The sequence below is a fragment of the Parambassis ranga genome, chromosome 5 (assembly GCF_900634625.1).
Source record: "Parambassis ranga chromosome 5, fParRan2.1, whole genome shotgun sequence".
Taxonomy (NCBI): Eukaryota; Metazoa; Chordata; class Actinopteri; family Ambassidae; genus Parambassis; species Parambassis ranga.
In genome coordinates this window covers 15,413,287-15,423,316 of record NC_041026.1, presented here as the reverse complement: position 1 = coordinate 15,423,316, position 10,030 = coordinate 15,413,287, and positions in this window count along the sequence as shown.

The window sequence follows — 10,030 nt, the reverse complement described above, 5'->3', positions numbered from 1 at the left end:
TCAGACGGACAGTACAGATCACTTGTTTCCTCACATTAATGCCGGGTGTCAGGGTGCTGTGACAGCTCAGTGGTGTACCTGCCACACTGAACAAACCATCACTACGTCTCCCCATGAATGACCTAATAAGACATCAGCAGGTTGTGACAGAGGCGGAGAGGGGGAAAAGAGGAGCGTTTGATTTCCTCACAGCTGCAGAGAGGAGGGGTGGGGGATGCACCAGCTGCAGACAATGTCTCTTTATCTGCATCCCCCCACCCCTCTGTGACTTACACGCAAACACACACACTCACTAACATAACACAAACATACACACACACTGAAACTTTAGAGCTCCCTTCATGGACAACAACAGGCTCTGTGAGGGGAGTGTGTAGCCACGTTGTGTGTGTGTGTGTTTGTCTTCAGATAACTCTCTAGTGGTAAACACGACTGGCATCATTTATTTTGAAAATCTCATTGATGAAGCTCTGAGCAGAGTTTACAGGTAGAACAGAAATAAACTGTTTTTTGGAGGAGTTGAGAAGTATGCACAGAAACAAATAACTCACTTTGCAGCTGTTTTAAGTTAATTAACAACATCGTCTCAGAGTTACGACACGTTTTTTTAAACAGAGATGGCAGCGATGACAAAGAGACAACATTACAGATGGAGTTGCCGAGTGTGTCCTCCAGAAATCCGTGTTTCTATGACCAAGCTAAATTACTTAACCCCTGTGAATGAGTCCACACTGTAATTCACAGTCAATCAGACTGTTTCCATTCCTGCTGACGCTCCAGGTTTCCACACACATAAACTACACACTGTAGTTTCAGACAGTCACCACAACCGGATCAAAAGGTACCACAGACAGGCAACGCCCCCAAATGAATTAGCTGGCTAACTTCTCTGTACTACAGGGTCACAGGTGTGTGGAGCCTATCCCAGCTGTCATTGGACAAGAGGAGAATGCAAGGTCAAAGGTCAGACAGATTCAAACCAAGAACCTTCTTGTTGTTCCATGACACCCCCCTCAGAAAACAAACAAAAATATTGAGGCTGTTTCCATCTATATTAACCTGAGGCCAAGATTTTGTGAAACCTAAAAGCTCACAACTTGTCTAATAACCAAAAAGAAACGTATCATCATAATCATCATCATCATCACCACAGAGTGTGGGTGTGGACAGTGTGTGTGTGGTTAGATCATATCTGGAACAAGATTTGCTAACAACACATCATCATTCTTTAATTAAAACAAACTCTCATTATCATTAACAAAGTCACAACACATAAATATGTAACCTGTTCCTTTAACGTAGCGATAGCCGTCCCGCTTCACACCAGTGACTCAGTGTTTATACTAAGAAGCTGATTGAGAAAGACTGCAGAGCTTTTATTTCCTTCAAACGGTTAAGGGTTGATATGGATCTGTAACACAAAAAGTCGTAATCTCATCGGACTCTTCGTCCACCGTTGTGAAACTGCTTGCTCGTACATGTCTTTAATCTGCCAGTTTGGAAAGCACGGGGGCTTTCGGCGTGTTTATGTCTTAACGTTTCCTGTTTCACAACAGCTTTAGTCAGTGTGTCACACTCGTCCCTGCACCACTGCTCTGATATTCAAAAGTACTGAAGCTAAATAACATGAGAGCACAGAACACTTATGAAAAAAAGCAATATATGCAATGTAAGCCATCCTCCACTGCTGAAAACCATTTCTCCTTCTGCTACACTGAAGAGTCCTTGATTCCATCAGAAATCTATACTCCAGAAAGATAATGTAATTTTCTGAAGCACAGTTCTGAGAGGAGTCCCGCTTGTAAATCTGGAAGCTGAACGTCGTCGTCTGTGTGAAGGGCTGTCCTCTGAATCTGAAAAAGACACGTACCAAAAATATAACTCGAATCCACGCAGAACAAAGAAACACAAGGACGAAGATAAATCTTATTATGTGATGACCTTTTGAGGGGAGGTGTTGTCTTAGCTGGGATTTAGAGGAACAGAACAGACGAAGAACAGTTTCTGTCCCTCAGGAAGAAACGTCTGGACGATTTAACATCCAAACCGCAGAAGAGGTGAAAATCTGTGCGGGAAGACGGCTCGTAAATCAAGGTTTGGATTTGAAATCGAAATATCAGGAATTAGTCTCTAACGCATTTAACATTTTGTAACTTTTGTTGCTGTCCTTCACATTAGTGTTTCTTCCTTGTAGTTCTGTGCCTCGCTCTCGCTCTCTCTCTTTGCAGGTCTCAAGACCTGCATACTGACCTGCAGTCTCTCCTGTGCTCATCGACTTCACTAGCCCCTGCTGCTCATCTTTACTATCAAATTACTATTCCTACTTATGGACCGACGATATATATAGATATCTATTGCAATATAATCACTGTTTCATCTTGCTGTCATGTTTGCTCTGTACTGTATCATGTTTGTATCATGTTTGCTCCTCTCTCCCTCTCTCTCTTTCTCCTTCATCCTCTCTCTCTCTCTCTCTCTCTCTCTCTCCTTCATCCTCTCTCTCTCTCTCTCTCTCTCTCTCTCTCTCTCTCCCTCATCCTCTCTGACTAGCAGCAGGACTGGTTCCCCCTTAAGTCGACGGGTCCTGCTCAAGGTTTCTTCCTCTTAAAGGGAGTTTTTCCTTGCCACAGTGCTCTTAGGGGGGTTCCTGTGAAGCGCTTTGAGACAATGTCTGATTGTAATATGCGCTATATAAATAAAACTGAATTGAATTGAATTGTTTCTCTGGATGAGAATGCCAAACATTGTTTAGGGTCCAACCAGCAGCTTCAGTGACAGCAGGTGAAAACAAAACTACTTGTGGTGTCAGGGGGACTTGAACCACAGACTCCTGAGTGAAATTCCGCTGTGTTGCATGCACCTACTTTCTCCCTCAGGCTTCACGAATTCTTCAACGTTCAGCCAAGCAGGGCAATACAATAATATGTTCCATTAACGTAAATGTAACATAATATTTGTACGTTGGCATAGCAGAAATATAACCATGTGTCGTATCTAGTGGATGTGTTATCAACCTGATGTGGTGCTTTTTTTGTGAGGATGTGGGTGTGACATGTAGCTCAGTTCATGGTTATTGTGACCTGGGGGAATTAAGCCCCCCCCCCCTCAAGATTCAGAAAAAAAAGTGAAGAGTGGCTGTGAGGAGGCCTTTAATCTTAGTTTGACTTCAATAAACATCAATAAAAAAAATGCACTTCTTACATAGGATGTAAAGCTAAGAGGATCCCAATGAGCCCTCAGGTCTTTCCTACCCATGAAGAGTATTACACTGATGATTATTAAAGCAGAAAATCTGCTCATATCCCTGGAAAATTACTCTGGGTTGTTTCCAGGACTCAGAAAAGTCAGCAGGACAACTAGAGACATTTAGACTTCATGTTTTCCAGTTTGAATTACATTACTACAGATTTACAGATGTAAACGTAACGTGTGGAATCTGTCACGCTTTGTCCTGGTCGTGCCCCTGATGATGACCTGATGAAGAGTCCTACCTACAGAAATCTAACAACTCGCCAACTCGGCACAACAGGCTCTGCCTTTTGTTTCTGTCTGAGGTCTCTTTAAGGCAGACTGTGGTTTAAACCCACTCACCTCAGTGATGGAGTGAGGTGGCCACCCCTCTCCCACGCTGACGCTGGCATTTCCTCTGCTGCTTCCTGTGCCTTCAAACACACAGGTTGTCAACACACACACACACAAACAGGCCTGGAAAATGGATCAAGGACCTGCATCTGTCTGTGCTCAGCTGCTCTTTGGTGGTGATAATAATCAGACATATGCAAGTACTGAGGTATGGTATAGTTAGTGATTACTGGTTAACTTAAGTAAAGTTTTCACATTCTTATTACACCAAGAATGTAAAAGCTGGATTTCAGACTGTAGACCACTGGTTTGCAAAAAGGAATGTTCAAACGATCATATTTTTACACACTTACAAATAACTTAATAACACTTGTACAAAGCGTCTTTTATGGGGTATTTGATGGAGTGTTTGGTATCCACACAGGCAAAAGAAAAGCCAGCCTTGCTGCTCATGTCTTTAGTGGATGTTTGTCAGCAATGGCTGTCATAATTTTTTTAAGAAACCAGAGAGAGAGAGAGAGAGAGAGAAAGAGAGAGAGTGTCCAAGTAGTGTGGCTGTGTGTGTGTCTCTTAAGTGAATATTCTGAATATTGTCTGTGTGTATGTGTGTGTGGAATAATCAGAGAGCTAGGAGCACGTGCCTATGCTGTGAACTCTAAGCTGCACAGAAGTCACTCAGTTGAATTTATTATTAATGGCCAAACTAGAAAGGAAAAAAAATAGGCACAGTGAGGCTGTCACAGCACACACACACACACACTGAGAAGAAACGCAGACAATGTGAGGAATAGAACAATAACTTCATATGTTTGGTTTATGAATTTAGTTTTCTACAGGTTTACGGAGAAAACTTTTTGAGGTGATTTAAATTAGCCCAGTCAGGGCAAAACCCGTCACCATGGTAGCCAGCAAAACTCGACAGAATTTGGCTTTGTCAGACGTGTTCTTGTGATGCTAAAATCTAAACATACAGACATTCCAACGTAGGACACACAGACATCCAGCCCAGTCCTCTATTTGTAGTAGATCTTAATATTACCTTTCCCAAACAATTTTCTGACATATGTCCCACCTGTCTACAACATGTGCGTGTTCTACCGGCAGCCAGCAATGGCAACCACTAAAGGTGCCACGTGCTCGTGAGAATGTGTTGCATACTGTATGTCAGGCAATTGATCTATGAGGATGTGAGAAACTGGTTTATACTGTACAAGCCAATCATTCCATGTATTTTGAGAGGTTCGCTTCACACATCAGTGTGTGAGTGCAGTAAGGCTGGCAAATAGCTGGATCTGAACCACGGAGTCCAGACTTTGAGTCTCAAATCCTGCATGCAGATGGATGATCTCAACACCGCGGGGTCCACTGAGATCACATGAAGAGAAAACTCTCCAAGATGCTCAGAACAATTCTTGCCAAGAGAAATGTGTGTGTGTGTGTGTACAAGTGTGCATTCTGGAGAAGAACTTCTACAGTTTTGAAGTTTGTGCTCATCAAGTGTTGATTAAATAACAAACTTTTAATAGTTTCTGAAGCATTCTCACTTTACTTTCTCTGTGGAACAGCCGGCTGATGGAGCTGGCGGATGTTACATCCATGCAGGAGTTAATGGAAGAAATCCACCCTAAACCTGAGTCACCTAACCGGCCCTGAAAAACGCTCTGCTGCTCTCTCAGCCTGGAAAAGCTCCAAAAAACATACATGTGACTGATCTTGTTCCCAGGGTTGAATAAATCACTGAACTAAACATGACACAAGCAACAAAGATCCTCTTTATTTAAACATTTAAATCTTTTTTAACATCGCCTGTTACCCTGTCTACTGTATCTAATCAACCTGCATGGCAAACACACTGTACCTACACAAGCCAGATTGTAAAAGCACTGTGGTGAGTCATTGTATGTTAACACGGTGCTCAACTCCTCTTTTTCTTTCTTACACACATACACACACCTTTAGCCTCACCCTGTTATATTACAGTGACAGCTCAGAGGCAGGGCCGTAAAGAACGATGGTCAAAGGTGGCCGAATAACGCTGTAACAATCTGTTCTATCTCCACAAGAGTTTCACTTTCTCCTCGTTCAGCTCAGCACGTTCCCAGAGGAGCAGACCGTCAACATGGCACTAATTAAAGCAATCTGAAGACTCTATAACTACATGATTATTACATAAAGTAAAACTTTTCAAACTGTGGATGTGAAACATAAGTTTGGATTTGACATTTACAGTGAAATAGACACAAGAGTGTGAGTAGTATTCCAAACAAACCTGGATTTCCCCTTCAAGTGCACAGGTTCTTAGATAAAACTGACAATATGACTTCACAGGTGTTTATAGCTGATGTCATTATGCTTCAATAGATTAAAAAGGTCATGTCAATGCGAAGGTTTTACCGCTTTAGAGCTCATCAAATCTGATAACACTGTTCACTTAGGATCAAAGATCAACTGATAATAATGTACTACTTTCCCAGAATCGTTCATATAGAACTGTATAAAGTTATATTTTTTCAATAATGTATGTCAAATGTGGGTGAAATATTGCTATTTTAAGTGTGCAGTGCACCAACTTTCAGAATTTGACGACTTCGTTACACACCGCGGCTCGTTCCTGATCGTCCATATTGTAACAGCCACTGTAAATGATTGAATGATTCAAAGCATTTGGCAGCACATTAAGCCTTAACTGCGGCCTGCCATGTTATCTTTATATCAAACCGCGTGCCCTTGGCTAATGTCAAGTTGATGAGAATATCTAGTAAATGTCAACTCTATTGAAAGGGACACACCTAACATCAATCACACTGTAAACATTGCGGCTGATATCGTTATGAGAGTAACAATTAAAACCTCAGAAATCATTAGATCACATTTAATGATGTTTAAATAAATCAACTCTTGCTCGACAGTAAAATTCGTTATAACTAATAAATAATAAGTAATCTTGACATTCAGGTTATATGTGCACTGCATGTGCACCTTTTAAACATCTCTGTAAATCAACATACTGCAATCAGCTCCTTGCCTGGTAAAAAGGCAGTTTTACCTGCTGGGCGTGTCGGACCTTTACAGGTTCAGGTGAGGAGTGGCTTTGTGCAGGGAGCAGGTGTTCTTCGATATATTGGCAGGTTTGTTTTATGGGTTGGTCCACTGTGAAGTAGGTCACTAATTGTAAAATCTCATCACACTTTTACACAACTTGAAGCGTGTGCGATGTGTGTCCTATGTGTTACCTGCTCAGAAGCAGTGCTGATTTAGAGAAGAAGTTAGAAGTTTGACTTACATGGAATCAAACTCTTAGAACAGACCTAGTGAATCCAAATTATAGATCTGTATAACAGAAAGATAATCCTTCATGTGCAGCAGATGTGAATATATACTATATATAGTATAGTTTCAGTTTACCGAAATGAATCCACATATGGATGAAAGACAAGAGGGCAGCTGAAATTACCTTTTAGATAAACTCCTGCTCCTTTTTCAGATTGCCATAACAGGCCAGTTGGTCAACATAATTAAAAACCCTTTTCTAGTTGTATTGTCATTGTAAGAAGAAGAAGAAGAAGAAGAAAAAAACGAAAAAAAAAAAACTCTTTGGGATTCAATGGAAAAGATGGTTTTGGAGCAGAAGCCAAAGCGTGGGCTGGAGGAGCAGAGCGCCAAAACCTCAGCCATCAAGCTCAGTCTCAGAGGGGGAAGAAGTGGGAGGCAGCAAGGGGGTGAGGAGGGAGTGAAGCAGGAAATGAGGCAAAGGGGAGACCTTTTGCCAAAATCCAGAAAAAGTGGTCAGAAAAGACATGACAGGACTGAGGAAAAACTTATACACCTGCACCTCCTCCTCCTCTGATTCTGGTAATGTGAACATCGTTCAGTAAGTTTCTCACAAAGTCGCTCATAAAACTGACACACAGGTTTTTTTTTTTTTTACATACATGTCGGCCATGTAATGAGTCTATCATCACCTCTGAAACAACAAGGGGGCAAATAAACATAGTGGTGTGGAAACATTGGAAAAGCTTTAGAACAAACTGCTGCTATACTCATTAAATACAGTAAAGTGGGCGTCTGATCCCAAAGCTTGATGTGTATAAACACTGATCTTGTTGGTTAAGATGGTCTCAGCTATAAAACGACATAGAAAAGACATTTATAAAAAAAACCTTATCTAATTGATTCTATCATTTCTTCAAAACTGTGACATAATTCATTGTTTCACAGTGTTTGTAATTGTAGTAAACTTTCCACAGAGTATTTTTACACAGAGTGTTTACGTTATTTTGTCTATAGGGTGCTGTCTGTGTTTGTGAACATCTCACTGAGCTTGTAAAAACTTACAGTGCACCTGACTCACTGGAAACTTTTGTTACACCCCAGCCAAAACACTCACAATGTCACTCTCTGCCTTTTCCTCATGAATGTTCTGAGTATTTTAGTATCATCACATCGCCTTTCATTTATTTCCTAGAACTACAAAACCTCCAGTTCCCTGGTAGCTCATTAAGCAATGACCGCTGTACTGATGAAATGACTATTTCAGTGTTTACGGTCAGAACAGTCAATTTATAACACAAATGGTTAGTTCTAAGAAAACACACTGGCGTATGGATATTTTAGGGAAACCATGCGTCTGCTGCTCGGCCTCCACCTGCTACAACATGGCACAGGCCATCAGAGCGTCCAGGTATCATTTCTGTTTCATAAAACAAACATGTTTGAGCAAACAAAAAGCCAAGATGAGCATAAGAGTGCAAGGACCTGACACACTGAACTAGTAGAGCACTAAAGAACACACACACACACACACACACTCAGGCAAATGGCAGCGGCAACCACAGCACACCAGGAAAAACATAACCAGATGTTCTCCTCATAGGATCACCAACCCCCCTCCTACACACACACACATCTGGCCACACATGGGCTGCATATTACAGCAGCCTGCTCTTCTGTCCTCCCCTTTCTTTCTTCCTTGTGCACACAAACACACACATATTTTTTAAGCTACACTTGTAAGGACATTCCTTATATCCATTATTACAGCTACATCCACAACAGGTACTATAAAATGAAGTTTTCAGTGAAAAGTTTGAGTGCTGCCAAAAAATGCATCCAAACTTCTGTTATTATGCTTTACAGCTTTAGAAAGTTATCACATGAATAACTATTTTGTCTTCCCTAAAATTTAAAATGTAGCTTTTGTGTGAACCAGGTCCTTATGAGCCAGTCCCTGCATGAACTCACTTCTATCTGTTCTCTTTTTGATTAATAATTAGACCAATAAAATGCCAAAAACTGACCATCCAATCCTCTCAAGAGACTAACGTCATTTCTCTGATGTCTTGTTTTGTCAAGCTGAAAAGTTCACAGAGGAGTAAATTCTGAAGGGTGAAGCTGCAAGTAGATTAGCAGGATTGTATTGTTCATACAGGATTTCTCAACTGATGAGTTCACCTTAAGGCTCAATCTTAAACCAGAACATCACTTTAGCTCTAAAACCAGGTCATGCTTGTGGCAGCCCAACACTGAAAGAGAGGACCGGCAAGAATGTTGCTCACTTTACAACAATGCCTTTGTTAAAGAACAAAACTTGGTCCTCACAAATAAAGACATACTCCAGCATGCACGCGCACACACACACTCACACCAAGCTTAGCAGTTATTGAACCCACTCTTTTAGCCCCTCCTCTCCTCCACTAGGGCTCCTGGCAGACCGTCTGGTTGAGGCCCATAGTAAAGGGAACTGTTTTCTCTGGCTGGACTGTGTGTGTGTGTGTATATATATATATATATATATATATGTGTGTGTGTGTGTGTATCCACGGGCCCCAGACAGGAAGGAAGAGAGTGGGCCCGGCAGTGCAGCTCCAGAATTCCGGTTTTGTTTTTCTTCTTTTTCCATCAGTGCAGAGCCTGAGCCGGGTCTTAAAGAAACAGTCGTTAAATGTTCACCCCGCTGTTCTCTCAGAGCAACACAAAACCTCAGTATCACTCATCACACATATTATTTAGACATTATTCACTTGGTTAAATAAGTAAAAAAATGAATGAATAGCATTGGCTTTTGCTGAAACTGATTCTTTCAAAAATCAAAGTCTGTGTTTAAGCGCAGCCTCTGGCTCATTTTCATTGAAGCGTCTAAAAATAAAAGTACTGATCCAGCATCAGTGCTCGGGTTACGTGAATTACTTGGGGGGTGAAACATAAGGATTTTGGACACAAGTAGGGCAGGTGTACTTTGCAGCCACCTCCATGCCTTTGTAATAAATCACTCAAAAGTCGGCAAAGAAAGGGTTGAAAAATACTCGCCGTGAGCAACGGATGACACAGCTCACAGCTCATGATGTCAACATCACTGCCGAGGACAATAAAGACAGGAAAGTCATGATTCCTCTGGTGACTGCTTGAGTTCAGTGGACCAGAGCGTAAAAACCACCTCTTTAAAGTACCC